General features: G+C 39.7%; 1 long non-coding RNA gene across 3 annotated transcripts; it reads left to right on the top strand.

The window, feature by feature from the left end:
* Window positions 1–2706: 2706 nt before the first annotated feature.
* Window positions 2707–22830, top strand: LOC120536532. Of its 3 annotated transcripts, none has more exons than XR_005635121.1 (6): window positions 2707–2809; window positions 11159–11336; window positions 11614–11711; window positions 12019–14027; window positions 22219–22370; window positions 22642–22830. It is a non-coding gene; the product is annotated as an uncharacterized LOC120536532 (long non-coding RNA). The 3 variants fall into 3 exon arrangements; XR_005635123.1 differs by lacking the exon at window positions 2707–2809 and adding an exon at window positions 3022–3043; XR_005635122.1 differs by lacking the exon at window positions 2707–2809 and adding an exon at window positions 3083–3104.
* The last annotated feature ends 3889 nt before the right edge of the window (window positions 22831–26719 follow it).

The raw sequence follows: 26719 nt of genomic DNA, 5'->3' as shown, positions 1-26719 counted from the left end.
TGTGTCTTTAATATAATGGACTGTCAGCCAGGTTTGTAACCATCATATTGAGACCCACAGTATCAGTCTGTTTATTGAAGACCATCCAATCCAAAATGAACTGAAACCCAACATGTAAAAACCACTGGGATGCAAAGTACATTTGTGTTGTGGTTTTGGTTTTGGCACAATTTGTTTGTATCATAATTAAAATGATATCAATGAAACAAATCATTGCTTTTCAATAGAGTGCAGTGCATTTCTGTTCACGTCCACTTGTTTGTCAGAGGGGAACATTTTTGTACAATGGCTGTTTTTTTCCCATAGGCAAATTTCCTGAATAATTTTGTTACAGGTTATTGTCGTTGGCTGTCTACAGGACACAGATATTTACCTGCCTGTCTTTTCCAGATTAGACTGCTTTGATTGGTATCTCATCCACATTCAATACTGTGATACAGAACCGCCTTCTTCCTTTGAAAATTTTGGGGACATTGGTTTCTAAACAGCATACAGTGGAATGTGTTCTTCTTGACAGCTGACAATAATACTCTTTTTTGAACCAAGCAAAAATGTGTTTACACAATTGATAACGTAAAGAAATTGGTATGTACCATTGTTTAATGTATTGTCATGTTGATCCAGGCAGAGACTGAAACAGTTATATACTTCTGGGCAGTGGGAGAGTGTGAGCAGAAGGGACAGAGTGAGTCCAGAGGATGGTGTGAGAAGGGAGACGGTCCACCGCTGTCAACGCTGTCCGCGCTGTCAAGATCACTTGCACTGAGCACAGGGACTCGCAGGCAGATGAGGGCACATGGCTGACATGACACAAGGCACACAAACGGTGACACACACCTCCGGGGAGGAAGAGACAGCTTCACTAGAGAGACGCTGGGCCCAGTGAGGGAGAGAAGACTCACAAGAGGACCAAGCGAAGCCGGTAGACAAGAAGCAAAGCTTCTGTTGGGAACCAAACATTCGGCGAGCAGAATGTTTCAGTGGGACAGTTTGGAAGATTAATTGTTGTGGTAACACGGCATGCAGCTTGGACTTCACAGCACCAAAGCTTGTGTTCTCTGCAAAGGACTTCAGATTGTGCTGTGTGCTTTTCTTTTTTTTTCAAATGTTTAAGCTCCTCATAGTTTTAGATTCTTATGTTTTTTATCTTCCTGGTGTACCTTATATTGTCTTGTGTAATACAAGTTACTGCTGCTTGTCTTGAAATTGCTGTGTTTACTCATCGCCCAATTTAAAGAAACCTGTGTGCTGTTATCTTAAAATTTCAAGAGTTCCCAGACTCTTAATAAAAGTAGGAGGCGTAGTCGAATATTTCAGCTGTGTTAGGTTATCTATAAGAGACACCTGTCATACATTGATCGTCCCAAAATGAAATCAGATTAAGGGACCATTTATCGTCAAGAGTCGGAGCGAGGCAAGGGGCGTCAACAGAAGGAATAAGAAGGCATTTCTGTCACGACTGAATATTCTCGGTCTGTCCCATCAGATATCATATCTAAAAAAGGAAATAAAAAAATGAGCACCGAAAACGAAGAAATGTCAAGAAGACGCATGAAATGAGCAGTCTGAGGCATATTTACTCTTCAGCTCTAAAGACGCAAATCACTTCATTTCTCCTTGTTACAGTATTTTATATATCAAGACAGAAATGTCATGTATCGATTTATAGATAGTTGTTTATTATTGAGAAGGGTTAGTATCCTAGTTCTTTTTTAGTCTTATTATTAAAACGGACTTTTGAGGTCAAGTTGTGTTGTCTGTCCTCATTAATCCTCTGTGGTGGGTGAAAAGTATATGCTCCGGAAGGAGGATGCGTGGAATTATACTCTTTACACCAATTGCTGATGAATGCCCGTAAGAAGGACCTTTGGCATCTTTCGTGCCACTTCTGCCATGGTGCTCAGATCTTCAGCGGTGACACGCGTTTCCAGCTGTTTTGTCTTTTTAGCCACTCACACATGCTGCCTGGCTCTGCCTTGTACTCCGCTCACTTAGGGTCAGAGGCAACCAGTATGTTACATTAGCCCCCGACTCTGAGAGTCCACGTCCGAGACTGAACAGTGGCCACACATTCCTTTAGCAGCTTGGGAGACGCTACTGAAGTGCTCTCTTGAATGATGTGTCTGGACCCCACACGCTGCTTTTTAACCAGGTATTCCAGCCCCCACGGACAGATCCCGGACCACCTGAGGAGCGTGTTCCTCTCTGGTCCGATCCATAGGATCGCTACACTTTAAAACCACTGAAATGCAAAGTTCTTGTCATCATTTTTAGGACACCCATCAGAACGTGAGCAAGAAGACGTTCGAGTCACATCTGCATACGATTAGCCTCTTTAAATTAATTAAATCAAATAACGAGCACCGAAACTTCGATACCTCGCTCAGGAGGAGCAGTACGAGGCGTATTTACTGTTCGACGCAAAATAAGCAAACCACTGCGTGCCTCGTGGTTACTATATTTAATATGCCAAGGCAGAAACCTTACATTTTACAAATCTGTCAAGCATAACTAACTCAGAGCATTTGACTAGTAATTTAAGATATTTTCTTACAGTTCTTTTTAGGCTTTTGTGAATTTTGTAATCCTCAGTTACAGGGGGAATCTATTTGAAAACTAGCGATTAGCGGGAGAAATTAGTCTTTCGGGTCTGAACTTGTTTCTCGGAAAAAAAAAACAGGTGGAGTATTTGCTTTTCTTGATAGGCAACCAATCCCACATTCGGCATTCCGCCTCCGCTTTTCGTCACCCTACTTAAATTTCTGATTTTTTTTTCTTCCGTCGCACATGTGAGGACTAAAGCTGCGAGGTAGGATGAAGTCTTTTTCAATTTGTTTCCCGTATTGTTGCGACTTGTTAAACGGAGGACATATAGATAGACTCTTTTTAACGACCCCCACGGGACCATTTATTTCGATCTCGCCCTACCGGAAGCTCTCGCTGTTGTGGCCTCCGGAGACGCACCGCAGTGGAAAGACGGGGAATTTGGGGGTGATATTCTATAAAGGAAATATCTTGAAACCGCACGCAGACGTCGGAGTTGGTTGGTGACAGCTTTGAGTCTTGTGTCTTTTGAATTTAGACTTGTAATGTTTTTTTACATGGTACGTGGTATACAGAATTTTATTAGTCTCCTCGAACGGCATTTAGTGGAGGTGTTAATATCTGCCAGTCTTCATTTGGGCGCTGTTTTGTTAATTAGAAGACTGGTTACTTCTATTAGATTTGTGAGTCTGGGTCTACATCACGGGTTCTTAACCTGGGGATCCGATGGGTTTCAGGGGATACGTGGGGGTCATATAAAAGATAACATTTATATTCCCTATACAGTACAGCCAGGTATTGTTGATTTTTTTCGCGTGAAAGGGAAGAGGGTCCTTAACTTTCATCAGATTCTCAAAGGGGTCCGTGAGTCAAAAAAGGTTAAGAATCACTGAATAAGACAATTTGCAAGAAGATTAGAGCCGAAGCGTTCCAACGTCAATGTTCAACAGACGAGGGCGCCAGAGTACGCGGTTCACTTGCTTTGATTTCCTTCTCTTCTCAGTGGGCGGAGTCTAATTTGCTGTGCATCTAAGTAAGACGGAAACGATAACAGACTTGAGCTCTATAAGCTCAGTAGTAGTTTATGTTTTGGTTTCATTGCTGGTTCTGCCAATCGTTGCATAGCTGAATTCAATTACAGAGTATTTGACTAGTATAACTGGGAACGAACCTAAGGGTGACAGGTTCCCTGGGACTGAACCATTGCTCGGGTCTCACTTATCTGTACTGGAAGAAACATAGAAAAACTAGCATATGATGTCAATGCTTTGTGGTTGCCTAAATTTGAATCGCCAGTGGGCAGCACAGTGGTAGCACTGCTGTCTATAGTAAGGAGACCAGAGTTTGCATCCTGGGTCCTCCCTGTGTGGTGTATGCCTGTTGTCCCTTCCTTTGTCTATATGGGTTTTCTCTAGGTGTTCTGGATTCTTCCCACAGCCCAAAAACATGTAGATTAGGTGAATTGACAATGCTAAATTGTCCCTAGTGTGTGCTTGGAGTGTGTGTGTGTGTGTGTGTGTGTGTGTGTGTGTGTGTGTGTGGTTGGGGCGTGTCTATGTGTTCACCCTGTGAAGGACTGGTGCCCTGTCCAGAGTTTGTTCCAGCCTTGTGCACTATGGGATAGACTCCAGCACCCTCAGAACCATGTTCAGGACTAAGTGTATTAGGAGATGACTGACCGCATAGAAGAACATCAAGTAGTTTGATAATATGCGATAACTGTATGAACAACAGTAAAAACAGCATTATGAGCTACAGTATTAGGCAAGACAGATTATGAGCAATTATCACTCACTGAATAAATTCTTATGACCACTGAACTACTACTGGGTAGGACATCTTTTTGATCTCCAGTCTCAATTGCATGTGCCATGGATTCTACAAGTTGTTGGAATTTCTGTGAAATATACTGGTCCATGCTGAAATGATTACGTTATGCAATGACTGCATTCATGTTGTGTCTCACCATATCCCAAAGGTATTCATTTGATTCTGATACAGTGACTGGTAAGGCCACTGAAGAATGCTGGTCTCACTGTCATGTTCATGTAACCAGTTTGCTTTGTGACGTGGTGCACCAATTCATGCTGGAAGTTGTCATTAGAAGTTGGGTAAAGCAGGGCCATGAAGGGGATGAACATGATCAGCAACAAATGTTCAAAAAGGCCATGATATTCAAGCAGTGATTGATTGATATTAATAGGCTGAAATTGTACCAAAAAACATTCCCCTCATCGCTACAGCACTACCACCAACATGGAGTGTTGGGACAAGGCATGGATTTGTTTTAGGCTCCAAATTCTGACCGCACCATCTGTGTGCCTCAGCAGAAATCGAGATTCATCAGACCAGGCTCCATTTTCCAGTGTTCAGCTACCAAGTTTTAGTAAACCTGTGACACCTGCAGCCTTCTTCTTTCTGTTGGTTGAGTGGAGTGGAACCTGAGGGGGTCTTCTGCTGTTGTAGATCTTCTTCCTCAAGTTATACATTCTAAGATGCCATTCTGTCTCACCACAGTGGTACAGAGTGGTCTTCTGATTTACTATAGCTTTTCTGTCAGCTTGAATCAGTCTGGCCATTCCTCTCTAACCTCTCATCAACATGGCGACCTGACAACCTCGTTGGATGTGTTTTTGTTTTTTCACACTACTTCTGAGTAAAATTAGAGACTGGTGTGTGTGAAAAACACAGATGATCAGCAATTAGAGAAATACTCAAACTAGCCTGTCTGGCACCAGTAATAATTTTTCCCTATTATGGTGTTTGACAAGAACATTAACTGAAGCTCTTGACTTGAATCTGCAGGATTATGTAAGCTGTGTGTGTGTGTGTGCCAGACCATCAGTTATGTTGTCTGTTAGGCTTTTTCTCTGAATTTACTGTCTTACTCTTCTTTATTTATTTATCTGGTTTAGTACAATGCTATATACTGTATACTCTGCCATTCATTGTTAAACTCTGTGAAGTGCCTTGAGCATGGAAAAGGCGCTATATAAATAAATCGTATTATTTTTTGCATTGCACTGCTGCCACATGATTGGCTGATGAGACAATTGCTTGGATAAGCTGATGTACAGGTCTTCCTAAAAATGTATAAAATCCTCATCTTTGCGTATTTCACAATCACTAAAACTATTATGTGGTCTCTGGCCATTAGTTGTTAATTTTAATTGTTATAACATAACAAATCACTTTTTTCTTCACACACTTTATGTGCTGACATTTCTTTTTCAGTTTTCCTGGCACCACAAACACTCAACAGCCTTCCTCCATCATTACCTGCAGTTCACTAAAGACGAGTAAACTCGGGGATGATGGTGTGCGGGTGACTAGCTGCTGGCGAGTTATCTCAAGATTAGTGGTAAAGGGATCAAGGAGGACTCAATCAGCCTATCTAGTGGCAGGGATATTTCTTTCAAAAGCAAACTGTTTTCTATACGGTATCTTGATCAATTGTGGGACCCTGAGCTGCAGCACAGGTTAGCCCTTGCAGAAGACCTGACATGGGTATATTTTCAATTCAAAGTACTATTCAATAGTAATTACACAAAATAATCTATTCTTTTAATAAATCATTGCAAATTTCTGTTTTGTTGACATAAAATTAACACCAAAAATATTGGTTCTTTATCGCCACTTTAAATTATTGTGTAGTTCCTCGTTGAACTCCTCCTTGACAAAAAATCGTTTTCTACTATTTGGATGTGAAACTGGCCTTAGGACAAAACAAAAATCTGTTATATCTAGTAGGCTACTTAGCAGAATACAGCAGATCAACATTCCTGGATGTAAATCGATATTTTTACTTCAGTCTTCCATGTTGGTGCATAAGTAAAAGAGTGTATTTCTTTTTTTGTGCTTACCATTTCAGATTCAGTTTTTTTTCGCTTTTATTTTTTCATGTTTTTTCTTCACACCGACAGGCCAACCGGCAGGCCACCTTGAGGATGGGAGCCGTGTGTTGTCCGCCACCTAGTGGACAGAATAAGTCCGTCGCTCGCACTGAAAATCCCCCGAGTTTGCTTGTTTTTTTTTTTTTTTAGCAAGTGTTTGGAGGGAATGGAAGAACAATAGTTAAAGCTTCAGAAGAATAAATGATAAAAGGTTTTCCTTTTGAAACATTCGTTATTGAACAAAAAAAAGTGTTCTCCACATGTGGGTGTTCTAAATGGATTATCGGAGCTGCATAGGAGTTTCATAACGAAGAGCAGAGGCAAAGTTCAACTTTGAGATGTCAGTCAGTTATTGTCTAACCCACTTGTCCTGAACAGGGTCGAGTGGGAAGCCTAACTCAGTTGCATAGTGCGCAGGGCAGGAACAACACTGGAAAGTGTGCCAGTCCATTGGAGGGTGAACACACTCACAATTTATTATCACCAGTCCACCTAACCTGTATGTCTTTGGACAGTAGGGGGAAACCGGAGAACCCAGAAGAAACTCGTACAGATGGGAGGGAACATAAAAATGCCACGTAGAGAGGACCCGGGATGCGAACCCTGGTCTCCTTACTGCAACACAGTAGTCAGATCTGTCGGGAGGGTTTATTTTGATTTATAATAATAATAATAATAACAATAATAAAGGCGGGTTTATTTTGCACCTTTAGGTCACACTCAAGATTCCACTTATTTCAGACTTGGATTAGGATTGCTTGCAAAAGTATAGGTAAAACACTTCAGGCTCAAATCCAGGAGATCAAATTGGTGTAAGCCCACACCAAGTATCACACCGAGTCCATCCTGGGGCTGTGGAGACTTTATCGCATATGTTGCTCCAAATTGTAGTTTTGGTTTGGAACGAGAAGACAGCTGACTCGGATACCAGCCAAATGTTTAAAGCGAGTCACGTCTAGCTGCTGAGAGAACCTACCCAGTTGTCTGATCTGCACAGCATTTGTTAACACATTAATCCTTAGATATGCTGCATTATCCCGTTACTATGTAAACGTTTTTTATTTATTTTTACACTCGCCTAAAGGATTATTAGGACCACCATACTAATACGGTGTTTGACCCCCTTTCGCCTTCAGAACTGCCTTAATTCTACGTGGCATTGATTCAACAAGGTGCTGAAAGAATTCTTTAGAAATGTTGGCCCATATTGATAGGATAGCATCTTGCAGTTGATGGAGATTTGTGGGATGCACATCCGGGGCACGAAGCTCCCGTTCCACCACATCCCAAAGATGCTCTATTGGGTTGAGATCTGGTGACTGTGGGGGCCATTTTAGTACAGTGAACTCATTGTCATATTCAAGAAACCAATTTGAAATGATTCGAGCTTTGTGACATGGTGCATTATCCTGCTGGAAGTAGCCATCAGAGGATGAGTTCATGGTGGTCATGAAGAGATGGACATGGTCAGAAACAATGCTCAGGTAGCCGATGCCCAATTGGCACTAAGGGGCCTAAAGTGTGCCAAGAAAACATCCCCCACACCATTACACCACCACCACCAGCCTGCACAGTGGTAACAAGGCATGATGGATCCATGTTCTCATTCTGTTTACGCCAAATTCTGACTACCATTTGAATGTCTCAACAAAAATCGAGACTCATCAGACCAGGCAACATTTTTCCAGTCTTCAACTGTCCAATTTTGGTGAGCTCGTGCAAATTGTAGCCTCTTTTTCCTATTCGTAGTGGAGTTGAGTGGTACCCGGTGGGGTCTTCTGCTGTTGTAGCCCATCCGCCTCAAGGTTGTGCGTGTTGTGGCTTCACAAATGCTTTGCTGCATACCTCGGTTGTAACGAGTGGTTATTTCAGTCCAAGTTGCTCTTCTATCAGCTTGAATCAGTCGGCCCATTCATTCTCCTCTGACCTCTAGCATCAACAAGGCATTTTCGCCCACAGGACTGCCGCATACTGGATGTTTTTCCCTTTTCACACCATTCTTTGTAAACCCTAGAAATGGTTGTGCGTGAAAATCCCAGTAACTGAGCAGATTGTGAAATACTCAGACCAGCCCGTCTGGCACCAACAACCATGCCACGCTCAAAATTGCTTAAATCACCTTTCTTTGCCATTCTGACATTCAGTTTGGAGTTCAGGAGATTGTCTTGACCAGGACCACAGCCCTAAATGTATTGAAGCAACTGCCATGTGATTGGTTGATTAGATAATTGCATTAATGAGAAATTGAACAGGTGGTCCTAATAATCCTTTAGGTGAGTGTATTTATTTATTTTTGCAATGCATAATCCAACAGTAGAATCTCAACAGACTCCCACTTTCCTCAAAAAGAAATGTTCATAAGAAATAACCAAACCTGGAAGTCAGCCAGCCCAGCACGGAAGTAAAACAATAAATAAATAAGTTCATTGATATACAAAATGTCTGATTGTCAATGGAAAAAGACATCTGCTTTATTTTATTCATTGTATATGTATGTGTGTGTGTACACTGGATTCAGAAAGTATTAAGACCTCTTCACTATACATTATTGTGTTCATTCTAAATGGATATATTTCCATTTTTTTGACCATCAGTGTACACTCAATAACCCAGAATGACAACATTAAAAACGTGTTCAGAATAGTTTGTAAATTTTTCAACAGCGTAAATCTCTCATTCCTAGAAGCATTCAGAGACTTTGCTGTGGCCCTTCAGATTGTGCTTGGGTGCCTCCTGTTTGCTGTAATTCTCCTTGAGATGTTTCTAGAACTTAATTGGAGTCCATATGTGGCCACCTGAACTGTTTGGACAACATTTAGAAAGACACGTGTGTACCTGTATGTAGAAGGTGTCACAATTCATACTGCAGGACAAAAAGCAAGTTATGAAGTCCAAGGAACTCTCTGTAGATATCCATGATTAAACTGTGGTGAGGCATAAATCAGGGAAAAACAATAAAACCATCTGTCAAGCTTTGCATGCTCCTAGGAGCAAAGTGACCTCAAGAATTGTGATATTGGAAAACATTTGGGAGTGCCAGGACTCATTTTTAGAGTTGACTGTCTTCCACAATTAGAAACTTGACAAGATTGGCTGTGGTCAGAGAGCTGACCAAGAACACAGTAGTCACAAAACTTTAGAAATCCTCTGCTGAAATGGGAGACCTTGTCTGAATGATGACCATCTCAGCAGCACTTTATCAATCAGGAGTTAAAGATGGTTCGGCTAGATGGAAACCATTCTTCAGTAAAAGGTATATGATGGTATTTAAATGACATTGAGACCATGAGGAAAAAGACTCTCTGGTCTGATAAGATAAAAAATAATTATTTGGGCAGAACTCAAAACACTATGTCTGGTAAAGACCAGGTACTGTGCATCACATGCCTAAAGCCATTCCTAAAGTGAAGTATGATGGTGGTAATATTATGCTATGCGGTCACAGGGACAGGGAGAATGGTGAGAACTGAGGGAAGGGTGAATGGAGCCAAATACAGGGAGGTCCTTGAAGAAACCTGCTCCTGACTGCATGCCATCTGAGACATGACCAATGGTTAACTTTTCACCACAGCAATGCCCCAAAACATACAGCCAAGTGTGAACACTTGAGTGCATTAGAGACTGTCCAGCCCCAGATACAGCCTCACAGACAAAAGTCCAGTTTAAATAAAACCGGTTTATTTCCACAACTTCCTTTAACAAAGGTTCCAATAGTGCAATAAAAACAATTCTCTTCACTTTTTCTCTTTCTTTTCTCCTTCTTTCCACCTCCCAGATGAGCTTTGTCCACTTCCATCCAACTCTGACTCACCTGGATGAGGACAAGTGGCTTCTTTTATTCTAGACCCGGCAGTACGTCCGGTGCTAGGCATTATCCAATGGAATTATTTCTGGATCAAATTGAAGTCCCATAAAGCAGGGATGAGGACTCTCTAAAGGTCTCCTCAATGCTGTTCTTGTGAACTATAACATCAGTGTGTCTTCAGGGGGTATCTGCGCAGGTACAACCGCCCAGAGAGGTTACCTCTTATTGTGTCAGTTTGATCCTGTGGTCCTGTCAGTTTTCCCCCCCGTCCTTCCATTATACTGTCCTCCCAGTCGGGTATTGTTCCTAGGATGCAAGCACACCCACTGTCACATTGGCACCTTCTGCCTGTCTCCTGGGTGAAACAGGATGACCTTTTCACTGTTTCTTTTGTCATCCTCAAGCTGGTTCTCCCATCCAAATAAGAAAATATGATCCATCCCTAGGATACTCGCCCATGTGCGCATTGATTCATACAAGAGAGCACTGGAGTGGCTTCAGGATAAGACTATGAGTGTTCTCAAATGGCCCAGCCAGAGCCCATATTTAAACCCCATAGAACATGCATGAAGAAACCTGAACATGGCTGTTAATGGACACTTGCCATTGTATTTTCTTCTGACCAGTGTGTCTCACTGAAGTCTCAGACCTACCTCTCTTATCCAGCATATTGTCTGTTTTGTGGTATTCATCATTGACAAACAGATGCTCTTGAACCACTTGTCACTTTTGATCACTTGACCCTTGAGCTCTGGGTGATTACTGGTCACTTTTTTTCTTCACAAATGTGGTCAGTCCCTTTAAAATGTCCACTTAGCCGAGCACCTTGCTGGAATCTACCTGAACTGCATCAGCCCTTTAACTTTTCACAAACATGTCTCTTTGGTTTGAATTGTTTTCTATTTCTTATTTTCAGAGCTTCACATCCTTCTCTCATATCATAACATCACACTGATGTGCTCTGCTCATGTCAGGCAGTCTGGTATGCCATACAGCATCATGAATGAATCTGAAATGATGGAATCCATAAAAAGGACAAGCAGTATGGACAGGCCTGTGAACCTCCAAAAACCACATCTTCACCAAGTAGGCCGGTAAGTGTGGACCAGTCGGATTATCTGACAAGTCCATTGAGATGAGCTGATTGGTTGCCTAGCCTAAGCAGACTGACCACCCATTATCTTTATTGTATACTGCACTGTGAGGCCTCCAGACTTGTCACTAAGAGAAACTCATTAAGTTTGGGGTCTTAAATCAAACCTGATGGGACTTCTGTGAATGGTTAAGAAGGAGATGAAAGAATCAGGCTGACATTGCCCAATAATAGTGTTGTATGCTGTTGATCTCCGCTCCATTTTCTTTTTATTTCAGGCAAAGACCTAATCTCACCCCACCGTTACAGAAGTCCATGACATCGGCTGCATAGTTGAGTGGACACAAGTCTATCTTAGGAGGTGGCCATGTGACAGGTCAGGACCCAGGGTCATTTTATGTTATTTTATGTTTGGACTTGAGTTGTTTGTTTCTGCTTTCATATTTTAATTTTATGTATTATGTTTATATTGCATATTGCACTGGTCATTTTTGTTTATCAGTTTCTTAAATAAGAATCATAGTATTTAATTTGTGTTATTATTAGGCTTACTATAGAATAATTTAAATGAGATGCAGCTTTTAAGTGAATAAAACTATGTAAACAAGACTATATTGTAGAGCTTGTATTGTAGAGGAAAACTAGCAGTATTTCTGATTCTGTGCATTTATTCATATTTAAAGAGGAGCTTAATGGACCTTTATTGACCGAAGACTTGGAGACACCCAACAAAGAAAAGGATTTGGAAAACATTGTCAGAGATATTACAACTCACATAGAAAGAAAGATATCAGAAAAATCATGTTTGTCAGACTGACCAACTGCAAAAAGGGCGGAGTGGTGGCTCTGAGGCTAAGGAGCTGCGTTGGTATCCCAAAGGTTGCCGGTTCGAATCCCCGTCACTGCCAAAAGAGAGAGCAAGGCCCTTGACCAGCAGTTTTTCCAGGGGTGCTGTACAATGGCTGACCCTGTGCTCTGACCCCAAGGGGTATGTGAAAACTAACAAATTCCTAATACAAGAAATTATGTAAGGCGAAATAAAGCATCCCAAAGCCTAGGAGGAAAATGATGGTGCAACATGCTACACTTTAAAAGAACAACTTAATGGATTAAGAAGATAAAGACTGGGACTGCTAAAATATCAAGCAAACTCTCTAACACAAAGCTTGCTGTTTGGGATTTTGTAAGTCACAATCTATAAATGGACTTTGAAGAGAATCCTTCAGGTTGCATGTGCTCTTCTATTTTCCCCTCATTTTTGATATATCTATGTTTGTCTGTGAAGAAAGATAAGATTATATTGAAATAAAGTTTGTTGTTATCTCACTGAAACTGCCTTGTTGTTTACTGACACTAGCAATCACCAGATTGTCAAAGGTTCTATAGGATAAGGGACTGAAATACTCATCCAGGATCTCTAGTATTGTAATCCATGTTATAAGTGTTAAAAGGTTCAGTAATATAACAAGATGCACTTTTTTCATGTTAAATCCATTGAGACTCAGCAAACTGGTAGCAGGTGGCTCCTGGGTTTTGTTAGGGTATTTAGCCTTTTTGAGAGTAGCCAGTTACTATTAGATAATCTGTTTTAAAAACCTTTTAGGATAGCCAGTTCCCGGTAGGAGAGATTTAGGCCTTGCAGGAAACTGAAAGCAAGAGTTGATCTCAGCAATTAATGTATTCAGAGGTTCAGCAATTGTAGGAGTGGAAAACTGGGAAAAAAACATTTATCCCAGTAGCATGAAGCCTGCCTGTGTTAAGGATTGCTGAGGTAAGTTAGATAGATGATTATTTTAGGACATGGGGCTTTGTCTGTTCAGGCTCCAGTTAATTGTTCCTTACAGGGGGTTATTCAGCAAATGTCGAAAGACAGAGTTGCAATTCCGGCTTGACAAGTGAGAAACCATACTGTCGAGCAAGAGAACAGTTGGGCTGGTGAGTGACATATTTAGCAAACAAAGCAGACATATCGTAGAAGTTCACTAATTTTCCTAACGTCTCTTCCGCATACTCAGGAACTCATTTAAGTCAAGTTTGTTTCATGTGTGTACCCTGCACAATCAGTGTAGATAAGTTTCATTAAAATACATACCCCAATTGTTTGGAATAATTTTGACTGTAATTTTAAACAACTGTATTGGTTGCACGACATGGTTATTTGTATTGTAATCTAACTAAATTTCACTATTGCACTAAATATCTGCTGAAGTAGCTGTTCTGTTTTATCCTACTGTAATCCTTCTTATGTGCAGCGTTTCTTTATTTACTACACTGAGTAGGCCACAAGGCCATACAGGACGACAGTCAATCTCAGGGGTGAGCACACCACACACACACATGTCAGGGGACAATTTAGCATCACCAGTCCACTGAACATGCATGTCCTTGGAGTGTAGGAAAAAACCTCAGCACCCGGAGGAAACATACAGACTCCACACAGGAAGGACACAGGTGTTGATCCCCAGTATCTTTTAACTGTGGGACTATACTCCTTATTAAAAAAAAAAAAAAAAAAAAGCTTATTACATGAACAAAGAAGCAGGAGAAAACTCGCACCCACCTTAGAAACACAGAAACGAAAGGCAAACACAGCAAAAGGGGGGTGGAGTTTATCCTGTTATTTATTAACATACAGCTTTCACTTTCTTTCTTCTCTGTACAGATCCCTTCATGGTGGCACGCACTCTGCCAGGTAGACTGCCTTCGATTACAATTTTTTTCTTGTCTATTTTATTAAAGTTGTTTAGCAGCTAATTGTTAATTATGTGGTAATGCTTTATAAGTTCATGATTCTCTATCATTTGTGAATCTTCTTAAAATAATTGAGATATTAATTGTTGCCTCCAGTGACTTTTCTTCACACTCATTACTGCATGTTTCATGTCCATGAACCTTTGCTACTGCTGCCTGTATCTCTCTAACTCTCTCTCGTCAGTTCGGAACAGATAACTTGAGAGATACACATTATAATGTAGTGTCTCATGTAGGATAAGTCCCATTTATATACTGTAGAGTAAGAAAAGGCATAAACTGTAGAGAGAAATGTACGAAAGATGCGATATATTACAGGTAAAAAATTAAAATGGTACTTCAGTAAATACTGTAGGAGGTGATCAAAGCAGTCTGCCTCATCTGGAAAACACCTTTGAATCATGTGATCCTAAGCCATTGTGTAGGGCGCTGTTACATGCATGGAATAAAGTAGAAAAACCCGTTTTCATTTATACACAAAAGAATGTGTTCAGCCTTTGGATCTGTAAAGTTGTTTGACTCATGGGTAAAGTACCTCTCGCACATATACTTGACAGGCTATGAATGACACCAAGAATATTTGAAAAATATGTGGAAAAACCCAAAAAGTTACATCTTCACCCTCACGTGCATTTGCCACACAGGCTGGAAATGGCACTATAATGGTGCAGGATATTTCTTTTATGGCTCCCCCAAATGTAGAGCAATTATGGAAAGGCATTAGGTATCCATAATAGGCAATGAACCTCTGGAATATGTTGTTAGTTCTTGTGGATAGATTCTCCCTTTTGACAATAGGGAATAGAGAGATTGTGTCAAGTCCAACTGGTCTTATCCAGTGTAGCAATGCTGAAGATTCTATAGTGCTGTGCTTGTTGTGTAATTCCAAAGAAATACAAATGTTAGTTAGTTACTACTTACTGTGTATAATCTACATACTTCCCTAACAGGCAAATATTTCCCTCTAAGATGCAAGTCAAAAATACTAACATGGTGTCAGGCACAGCGTACAGCTGAGTGACTCAGTCAAAAGTCATGAAGGCAGAGTAGTTAGCATTACTGGTGGATTCAAATCCCAAGCCTGCTCCTTGCCTGAATGATGTCTGCTTGTTCTCCTGGTTTTTTTTTGTCTTTTCCTCTCCAGGTGTTTTGATTTTACAGCCTCTTTCTAACAACATAACTATTAGGTAAATCACTAAGGTTACATTGTCCCAGTGTGGGTGCCTGGTAATGGACTGACCGCCAGTTTGTACCTGCCTTGTACCTGATGCTACAGGGAGAGGTCGCAGCACATAGAGACCTGGTAATTAAGGCTTTCATATGTAGATATTTAATACCCCAGACATAAATTTCCTTGTTTAACTTTCCATGGAAAATTACCAAAGATAAGTTCTTGCCATCAGATGATTACACTCCTTTGCATTAGCTCTAATGTGAATATTGTAGTCTCTTAACTGCTTATCAGGGTTAATAATGAAAGGAGCCACTAGATGATCAGTTTTGTTCTCTGTTGACAACCTGTTAAACTTTAATTACTCTGCTTTGTTTGTTTCTTATTGGATTTGCTATATCCAATTAAATGTGACAAAGTACACATTTATGACTAGAGAAGTGCCAGTTTTATTTACAGTGCATCTTCACATGACAGCAACCAGCTGAACCATTTTTTTCAGGTACTCTGAAAGGCTTTAGATTTTTTTCCCACATACTTTAATTAAAGTTGTGCATTAGCTAAACTATTTTATCATTTGTTTAATGATGTATTATTCACTATATTCACTCATTTAAATAAAGTCTGCAAATGTCATAGCTGTTGTGCTTGCTCATCCTACACGGGTGACTGCTTTTCCATACACGTTACAGCTGATTAAATGTTCCACTCTGTATCTGTGCTCATATCATTTTTAGTTTTGTCTGTCTTTTTAGCAAGTAATCTACACTGATACGAATACTGGTTCTGAAGTTAAACCATTAAAAACCATTTAATTCTAGGAAGTATTCTTTGAATTAGAAGTTGATTGTTTAGGCTTTAAAAATGTTCCTGATACAGTATGTGGACAAGACAGAAGTATTTAGTGTGTAGTAGGCTACCTAGCAGGGTACGATAGATCAAGAAAAACCGAACGTAGTCTCTATGATTTTATGTATTGAGAATCCCTTAAAAATCAGGAATCTTTTGGGACTGCATAGACTTGGGCGGTGTGGGGGACAAAGGAATGGAATTAGCACTCTGGATAATAGTTTGTCCTGAAATGCATTGCTGGTTTCTTCAGCAGCTTGATCCACTACTGTCTTCCTCTATGCTGCATGTGACTGGCTAGGCATCCTAAGAGTCACGTTAGGCCCATGAAAAATGCTCCTTCATAAGTGCTCTGTCTACATACTTTGTGCTTACTTTTGTTGGCAAACTTGAACGTGTAAGTTGAAAGTGGCATACGCCAACCTGGTTTCAAAGCCAAGCTACAACAGAGTGACTCATTCTGTGTCACCATATCAAGATACTGTAATGTGAAGTCACTTGTTGGTCTTTGTGTGAGGGCTGAGAGGAGACGTGGCAAACTCACCTACCAGAGGCTAACGTTCCCCAAGCAAGATATCACATATTGGAACTCTAAAAATTCCCTGAGCATATAAAACCAGCATTAGTTTGGGTTTGGGGGTTGGGCACCCCAAAGTAGCCACTATATAAAAAAAGAATAAAGAAAGGAATGTTGTTTTAGACTGATGCTGGACAAGTTACAAAAGTTAAAAAGCCACATGGTGGTTGATACCCATGTACAACTGAGTTCAAATTTTAAAGGTGTGTATGTGGTTTTTTTTACAACCCAAGAACCTTTTAACTTTAAATGTCAGTTTATCAGAGTTTAGACTAACATGGTGGTTGAGTATGGAAACATTTTAAAAATCAATTCTTTTTATTTACCCTTGTTTGTATTTGTGCTGTTTTATGATCAGACAGCATTCTGTTTGTGAGGATCGTAAAAGAGCAATACACTTGGAGAAACTTTGAAAACTGTGAATCCTCTGGTTCTTATTTACACTGGTTGCTACAATATTAACAAAAAAAATCAATGTGGAGAAATTAAAACTGCTTCACTACAACTCCAGAGTTCTAGGTATAAATTCCAAGGCTGCTTGCTGTCTGTGTGCTGCTCGCATGTTCTACCTGTGTGTGGGTGCTGTTTTTTCATCCTAAAGATGTGCACATTACAGGAATCGGTGAGTTTAGATTGTCCCAGTGTTGGTGGACTGTAATGGATTGACAGTGCATTTGTGTTTTTTTCTTTCATTTCACAAAATATTGCCTAGACAGTCCAAGCTTGGTTGTGTTAAACATGATAACAAAATTAATAGGAAAAATATAGACATTTGCCAGGGGACAGAGTAACTGCTTTTTTAACCTAGCAGTCCTCCAGGACATTAGGCATCCACTGGAGTCTAACATATATGCTGCAGTTTTTTTATTTGATTTTCATACAAAGATTAATGTTTTTTTTTATCAAATGCATTATGTGGTTATAGGTTTGATCACAAGGATGACCGTCTGCAAGGATGCTGTTGGGGGTTGTATGAAGGCAATATATCACAAATCCTAAAGCTGTGAGGGCATTCCACCCTTCGCAATGATAGGAAAAGCTCCTAGTGGTAAAAATTACTTAAAAAGTCCACTCCAGCTGTGATTCAGTTTTTATGTCATTATAGAGTACTAAAGACACATTCAGACTGAATTTAAAAAACTTTACTTTCTATTTTGATCTAATATGATTTTTTAAGTGTTTTAAAATATTTTTTCAAGAGACTGAAATCCAATAAAAATGTGTGTGGACATTTATGTTAAATTTTCAAAATTGTTTAATATTAATTCATCAAAGAGATATGTAATATGTGACACGGAATGTGCAGGAAAGGTTGAAAAATGGTGCTTCCCTGTTAATTGAAGAGGTTTGGATAGAGTGGAGCATGCTGGTAGTGAGTGAGATCAATTAAGCTGCTCCTTAGTTGCACTAGTTGTTGGCTGTGGACGATGTCTGCACCAGGGGGGATAAATTGAGTGGGTAATGAAAAGTGACGAGGAAAAGGAAAAACACACACATGCCAAGCAGACAAGTCTTGGTATACCTTTGGCAAGATTAGAAGGGGCAGTGTACAGTTCCCTTCATTGGGACAAAATGTCAACCTTGCTGCAGGACTGCAGAGGCGTGAGTGACAATGGAATCAGATTATGTTAGAACATTAGAACAGTCTAGACAAGAACAGGTCATTAAGCCCAACAAGGCTTGCCATTCCTGTCCATTTAATTTCTCCAGAATAACATCAAGTTGAATTTTGAACGTCCCTAAAGTCCTCAAGACTACCATACTATTTGGTCAGTTATTCTATGTGTCTGTGGTTCCCTGTGTGAACAAAATCTTCCATACTCTGTGGGTACCAGTGGGAGGTGGGAGAGAAGGTTCCCTGTGGTTTGACCAGGGGAAGCAGTGAAGGTGCCAGAGGCATTGGCCGAGATCACTGTGAAGGGCTTCTGGGCTACTGATACAGAGCAGTGGAGATGGGACAATTCACTGGGTGAGGAACTGTGGTCACTGTGCCCACAGAAGCGGCAATACAAGGATGCTGTTAGCGGGTCGAATGTAGTTACCAACAACCTACCACCTTAACCGGGCACATGGTGAAGTTAAGAGATGTGGTCACGGTTTATGGAATGCATGTATATGTTTCCTTCTATGGAGGCTAAAGGTATAAGGGGAACATTTTTTATAGATACTATCTAACATACAGTATTTGAACTAGTTTAATCTATTTATATTACTGTTGACTTTTATTGCTGTATGTTTTATTAACTTTCATTTGCTGAATATATTATGTACTGACACTGTTGATTTAAATACACATGCACTTTGCGCTTTTGGACAGTTTTAACCTGGTTATCTGCTCTTACTCATTGTCACTGTGCCCAACCTTGGTTATGAATTACTAGGCTGGCAAGAGGATTTGTTTGGTGTCATGTATGTAATCCTGAATATTGACCCCTGAAATAAAAAACAACATGATTAACAGTTACAGGCTGACTGACTGCCTGAGCTAAAAATAATTATCACTGCTGGATCTAAACCTTGTGGATATGAAAGAGAAGCCACTCTGCAACACTGTCTTGGAAAAAAAAGTAAATAAAAAAAATAAAAATGCACCCTGGAATTGTGACAGTTCAGAAGAAACATAGCATATGCAATATTTTGACAGGTTTTCTAAACTCTATTCATGCTGTTATTTTAAGCTGAATTCAAAAAAATCCTGGTACATTTAGTTGAATGTGGGGCAGCACGGTGGTGCAGTGGGTAGCGCTGCTGCCTCATAGTTAGGAGACCCGTCTGGGTTCGCTTCCCGGGTCCTCCCAGCGTGGAGTTTGCATGTTCTCCCCGTGTCTGCGTGGGTTTCCTCCCACAGTCCAAAGACATGCAGGTCAGGTGCATTGGTGGTCCTAAATTGTCCATAGTGTGTGAGTGTGTGTGCACCCTGCGGTGTGCTGGAGCCCTGCCCAAGGTTTGTTTCCTGCCTTGCGCCCGGGGATTGGCTGCAGCAGACCCCCGTGACCCTGTGGTTAGGATATAGCGGGTTGAATAATGGATGGATAGTTGAATAGGATGGACAAGATTGTTGGGTTGAATGACCTGATCTTTTCTAATGTTCTAATAGATATTTAATTGGAGGTGATAATTTGCAGAAGGTCCATTCAATTATAGGAACGCAAGGTTAGACTACGGATATGGAGAGGGTCAATAAGATATGTTGGCTATTAGTGCCTGCTGAGTTCAAGAATGATTAATTAAAGAAGGTAAAATAATAACACTCTAGACAGTCATCCCAAAGCTACATGTACAAAATAATTTGAACAGACAGATAAGAAAAGACTTTAACCCAGCATTTTAAATGTGTTTTTTTAAATGGCCTACATTCTTAAAAATCAAGGTGTCAGGGTAATGATGCCATAGGCAAGTCATTTTTTAGTTCCCAAAAGACTCATCTGCATAAAGATCTGTAACAGGCTACATACAGTAAATAATAATGACTGCATGGAAACAGATTTGTGAAATACAAAGGCTCCTGATTTCAAAACAAATCTCACTGCATATACTGGCTAGTCCAGGGTATCAAAATCTGTTAGTGTCCAGTACATGTCCATACATTAAAGGTTTACTTTTTTTCCCTACATATTAGGAAGTTTTTCAGTCACACAAAAAAAAACTTTATTTACAAAGAACTCATCCCAGAATTAAATGGTGCTTTGTCAAGCAATAGAGCTATGACACCAAGCAAAATGAATAAAGAACCATAAAATGCCATTAAAGAACCAAGATTGTTAAGAGTTTACAACTCTGCTCCAGCAGACTCCCGTGACCCTGTAGTTAGGATATAGCTGGTTGGATAATGGATGGATGAATGGATCTGTAGGTATAACTATCACCTGCTTATGTTCAAAAGCAAAAAACAGAAAAGGAATAAGTAGATTATTCAATTACAGACAATATTCTGTGTTCAAAACAATTGTTTAGAAAAAGCATCTGTAATCATCCAATTATGGACAATAACAAGACTTGAAAATGAAAAATATAAAGATACAAAGGTTAACTTCAAAATAAGTAACCAGATCAGAATCAATATGAATAATATAGGTTGGTCATAAGGATACATAAAAGATTTTTCAGGGAAAGCAAAACAAACAAAAAAAAAATAAATAAATTAAAGGAAAAAATGAAACAAATATGTAATGATTTACATTTACATATAAACAAGCAATTAATACATACACAATGAAATTATATTATATTAAATATTAGTGTTGACTTTTAAAGGAACGGAAACTTGAGTAGAATGTATCTGTATTGTGTAGTCTAAGATATGGCGATGCTCTTAGCAAAATCATTCAGTATTCAGAGTGCTACTGTGTTTTGAGAATGAAATCCTCTTCTTCAGGGGATTACTTGTTGTACACATTAACAAAACAAAGAATGAAAGAAAGAACAAATAAACAAAAGAAAAATGAAAAAGAGCAAAAGAAAGAAGACAGTGTCTATGGAGCAAGTTCTTGAAATCTGAGTTACAAAAAAGAGTATGCAACAAATAATCAGTACATATAACTTACATTTTATTGAAAGAATATAATTGCTATTGAAAAAAATGTTTCTACATACATAAGTATTTCTCAAAGGGTCGAGTTCTGATGAAGTCCAGACAACTATACTGAAAAGGAAACTAAAGTGGGAGATTATTCCAGTCACATTGAGAAACCGAGTCGAATGAATGAGGCAGGGCTTACCACTTACTCAACAAGATCACAAAAAATGTGGCCATCATCAAAGCAGTTTACTTAACTGAACTCCGTAAAGACAAGATTATACTGTATATACAGTATAGAGGATACCTGTGTGTTATTATATGTAGCAAACTAAGAGACAAATACGTGTGGAAGTAGCTTGCAAGAACCCTCCCATATGTTTCTTAAACTACTTAATCCATCTGCAGAACCAAAGTTAACCAAGGTGCGGTGTAACCTATGCCAACAGAATTGGACACCAGGTGAGAGTCAAACCTGAACAGGATGCCAGTGCATCAAAGGAGTTAAAACACAAACACAGACACAAATGTACAATGAGTCTTTGTTTTTCTAAATATTGTCCTTTATGTTTTCTGTTTGTTTATGATAAACAATTCTCCAGTCCTTTACTGGAAAATTTGTTTATAAGCAAAAACATTTAAGATTATACAATGTATGACTCTACAACTGGAACATCAGGGCAGTCTTCTGAATAGCATATCTCACTGCAGTACAAGTTATCAACCCTGGCTTACTTCTACCATATGTGGAATGTAATCAACCTTCAGGTAAGCTACTATTGCTAGTTGCCTCAGGTTACTTTAGTCCATGAGCTGTGGATCATTTGTGGTTGCTTTGAACTTTGTGCTGTGTATCACCTCTGGTCACTCTGAAGCTGTTAAGAGTTCATTGCATATCCAGCTGCATTATGTGTCTATCTTGAGAACGTGACTAAATCCTGGCTGGTCCAGCAGAATTGGTCCTATAATTTGAAATAAGAATATCTGTGCAGTTACATTTCTTTTATATCTGATCTTAGAACACCTTATTGCTGTCCACTGCTGCTATTCTGAAGTCCTGAACACCACACAACATCATGACTAAATCAAAAGTGATTGGGTCCATCTACAGGACAACCAGCATGGACAGAATTCATAGATTACGGAAACCGTGCCTTCACCAAGTAACCTGGTAAGTGCTGTCTGTCCCCACTGCTGCCCAGTTACCATTATCAGATAAGTCCAATGACATCAGCTGACTTTCCATCCAGTATCTAACTTGCATAGAGCACTGTCAGGCCTCCAGATCTGTCATAGGGAGAAACCTCTTGAAAATTCTGGGCAGAGATCAAACCCCAAAGGCTAATATATAATGAAGCCAAAAGGGAGATGTATGACTCAGGCAGACATTTTGTTCAGTATTGCATGTCATTGATCCTTTCTCCATTTTCTTTCCTTTTCAGGTTGAAAGATCAGTTCACCACAATGTTACAGAAGTCCACGATATCCAGTCCACTGCAATGGACCATTCAACTTTGCACTGTGGAATATTTATCATTTTAATAAACAAAAAGTTATGTGATCATAATCCTTGACACTGTAAAAATAAAAATAAAATAAAAAGTTATATTAAGTAACAAACATAATCCATATACTACTTGTGTTGTCAATATAAATGTTCATTAAAAAGTATGCTTTCACATGAGATAAAAGCTAAAAATATTTCAGATCAGTTCTGAAATGCTTAAAAAATGTAGATCAGTAAAAATCTAGATAAAATCTATAATGTTCCTCATTTTTTCTAATGTATATACAATAACATACTGTGGGTTTATCTAATTTCTCCTTTAATTATTATTAATTTCATATTTCTTTCTTATAGTTCCTTTCACCATCACATTATAAGCAGTGGTAAAACTAAATTGAGTAATCAGACAGAATACAGTCAATAATTAAGATAAAAGAAGTAAATTGAGTGGCAGAGTGAAGCTCACCTGGGATAGGTGGAGAAGGAGAGTATGTGTTTGTTACCGGTGAGGTCAGGTGTTACATGCAAAGGCTGATAAGACCTGACAATGTGATCAGCATGAAGCAGTCGGCAATTCAGTGTGGATCTGAATTTGGAGGAGACACATGGGAAGGGAGTTCCAGGGAACAGGTGCCAAGTTGAAGAAGCCTAAAAAATGCCTTGAAAATGGTTAGGTTATGGTGCACTGCAGATCAAGAATAAAGGATCATGGAGACAGATCTTGACTGAGGCTGTGTAATGTACTGTAGCAGGTTTGTCACTCCAGCCATCAACTGACAGAACATGACTATACCCTTTCTGTCACCTGTCCTCTGCAAATGAAAGCTGATGTGACTGTTGTCAAGGGAAGCTAACTGTGAATTGTTGGCCCAGAATCTAACATTCAAGCAACTAAGGTTGCTCCTGTTGTCCAATGAAGACTTTTGAAGATGGGATATAGGGAAGCTGACTGGACCCATCAAGAATAAAAGATGCTAGATAGTCTGCCACCTGACAGCCAAGCACAACAGTCATTGTTGAAAAGGGGCTTAAGAATTCATGATGCCTTACATTACCCCAAATTTGGAAGAAACCCAAGGTCATCTCAATTAAGTGCTGCTGTTCCAAATAGAACCAGGAAAGGTGAAAATAAAATGAGTAAATGGGCCAAGTACTCCTGCTCACCTTCTATTGCAATAAAGCCAAAACAAAAACAGACACAGGGATGGGTACCAAAAACTGGCATTAAACTGGTACCAGTTCCAGACTGGTTGGTAGCAAAATATCAATAAGCTCCTGTCAGGTGATTACATTTTAGTTGCATAGCTGCATGTTTACATTCTGTGCTCTCCAGTCATCATGGCAGACAGGGCAAAGCATTCAAAAATGTGGGCTCACTTTAGTAAATGCAATGATAATGTAGTTTAATGCAATATATATAAAAAAAAGGTATTGTGTGTAAGGGCAATGACACTAGCAACCTCATGAAACACTTTCAAGTACACCATTACTGTATATAAATGTGAAGCAGTGCAGCATGTTTGACAGCTTCATGAAAGTGGCTGCAGAAACATACTCAGTGCAGCCTGCCAGTTTCAAAGCTTCCCTTCCTTAAGTGTTCTGTTGACATTTCCTTGAGTTCTCTGGCTTTCGTGTCATGTATGTGTAAATTCCCTGATGTATAGGAGTTATGTAGCTGTGCCCTGTAATGGACTGATGGCTTGTGACCCCTTTTTATTTCCTCAGTATGATTACTTTCTTCCTACAGTACGTGTTCTATTCATTTAGCACCTGGACTAAAGACAATAGGTCACCTGAAGACCTGCCTTGAACATCAGATTTGCTTCATCTTTAGGTCCTACTGCAACACCACACAGTGGCACCTTCAAGGGGTGGCAAAGGATGGAAAAAATGGACACCATGCAAATAATTTTGTTCACCACACTGGACCCCCCATTGGCCCCTACAAATTGCTCCCATTAAAAAGTCTCATAAACTGACTGAGGTGAAATATCCAAAGCTTTGGCTACAGCTTTACCAGTTATATTTGTGTACATTTCTTTTGTCCAGAGTCTTTCCCCAGCTTCATTTCAGCAGTACTAAATGTTGGGCAGTGGACTTGTTTGTGATGATTTGAGACATGATTGTATAATAAAATTAGCCAAGTTTGAAAAAGTGCAAATTCAGTGTCATGTAATAAAGTGCCCTCTATTTAGGGTACTGTTTACTAAGGATGTATGCGATCTGAGACTTTACATTACATTAAATATAGCATATAGGCATTACATTATATATAGCTGGAGAACCTATAAAAATGGCAGCTCTGCAAAGTTGCTGGTGCTTTTTCCAACTAGTGTGGCAAAAGGCATGCAGTCCTTTTAAAGATAGAGAGTCACCTCAAAGAGCCATGTAAAGAGCAGAGAATCGATCCGTTGTGGTGCTTGGTGCTGACGCTACTCTATAAAGGCGTCTTCAAAAAATGAATCCGGTGATGTAAATAGAAATCATTTTTAATCTATTAATGTGCTCCTCTAGTCCACAAAAAGTGTGCCGCATTGTGTAATCATGTAGCGTGCTGCATAATGTGGGACACAATGGTGGCTTGCCCGTACCTGAAGTGATGCATTACGATGAACCTGACCCTGACCCACCAAATGATCAGCCAAATCGGACAGCATTGCAACTTCATCTGAATGTAAAAGCAGGTAATCAGATGCAGCATTTATTTTTTAACCAATTCATTTAATTTGTGATCAATATCACATAGTACAGCCCTTACATTCCTTAGTTCATTACCCACATCACTCACATCTGCCACTATTGGATTTTGTGACTCCAGAGCAGCTGTCTGCATACAGTCAGATGGTCACCCAGCGGTTTTCAAGGCAGAGGTGTTTGAGCAGCCAGTGCCCGAAGATGTGCTCAGTACAGCAGCACCACCACTGCCTGACCATCTCATGGGGTTCAACTTTGTAATATTGTCTTAAACAGAATAAACAGATAGTGGGCTGTGACTCACTTTTCACGTGACTCTGATATCTGACCACTTCTTTTTTATTTCAGGCACTGTGCGACTTTCTGAACTAGAACTTTCAAGTGTCTCCACCATGCTTTTGTTGCTTACACCACTGAGTAAGTCAACAAATAGTATGTTTTCTTTGCCTACACTTGGAATTCACTAAAAATTCTTCTTTCTTCATGTGCCTTTTCCATTGTCTTTTAACCAAACCCTGAACTGAAGGTGATATTTATATTGATTTGCATATTAAAATATGCAAAATTCTTGTAGGAGTCAGGGTGGTGCAGCAGGCGTGGGAACGAGCATTACATTTCACGCTGGCCAGGATTTATGGAGACTGGAAGTGTGTGGAAGTTGGCTTATGCACGGTTTTGTGCATCTGATTTTTTTTTTTGTGCGTACGTACACTTCCACTTTTGTCCATACGCCATGTTTTATTGTGAATTCTATGCTTCTATGTTGTCTTATTTTAATTTCTTATTTTGTCTTTTATTTTTCTTTTCTTCATTATGTAAAGCACTTTGAGCTACTTTTTGTATGAAAATGTGCTCTAGAAATAAATGTTGTTGTTGTTGTTGTTGATGATGAGGCCCCTGGTGAGGTTCTCCACCAGGTGAACACCAAGGAATTTGATACTCTTGACGAACTCCACACTTGAGCTTTCAATGTGCAGTGGAGAGTGGTTGCTTCTAGATTATTAGCTTTATTAGCTAAATGGGTGAAGCCACGCCCCTCACATACGTCTCATTGGTGGCCACATCTGCATGTTGGAGAAAGGGGTGCCTCTAAAAGATTTTTAGTGGAGTGGCCAGATTAAGCCAGTGAATATCATGGGGTGGTACAAAATTTATTAATTTAATAATAGAGTTATTAGGATTGTGCAATAGGATTATTATGTTGTGGAAGACAAGGAGCTGCATTAGACAGTTATCGAACAGGTATTTATTTTACATCGACAAACTCCAGTCTTATCAGATGATAGATCTTGAGTAAAAATCTCTGGTATGCTTTGATC

This window comes from Polypterus senegalus, chromosome 10, assembly GCF_016835505.1.
Source record: "Polypterus senegalus isolate Bchr_013 chromosome 10, ASM1683550v1, whole genome shotgun sequence".
Taxonomy (NCBI): Eukaryota; Metazoa; Chordata; class Cladistia; order Polypteriformes; family Polypteridae; genus Polypterus; species Polypterus senegalus.
This window is presented reverse-complemented; position numbering and strand designations above follow the sequence as displayed.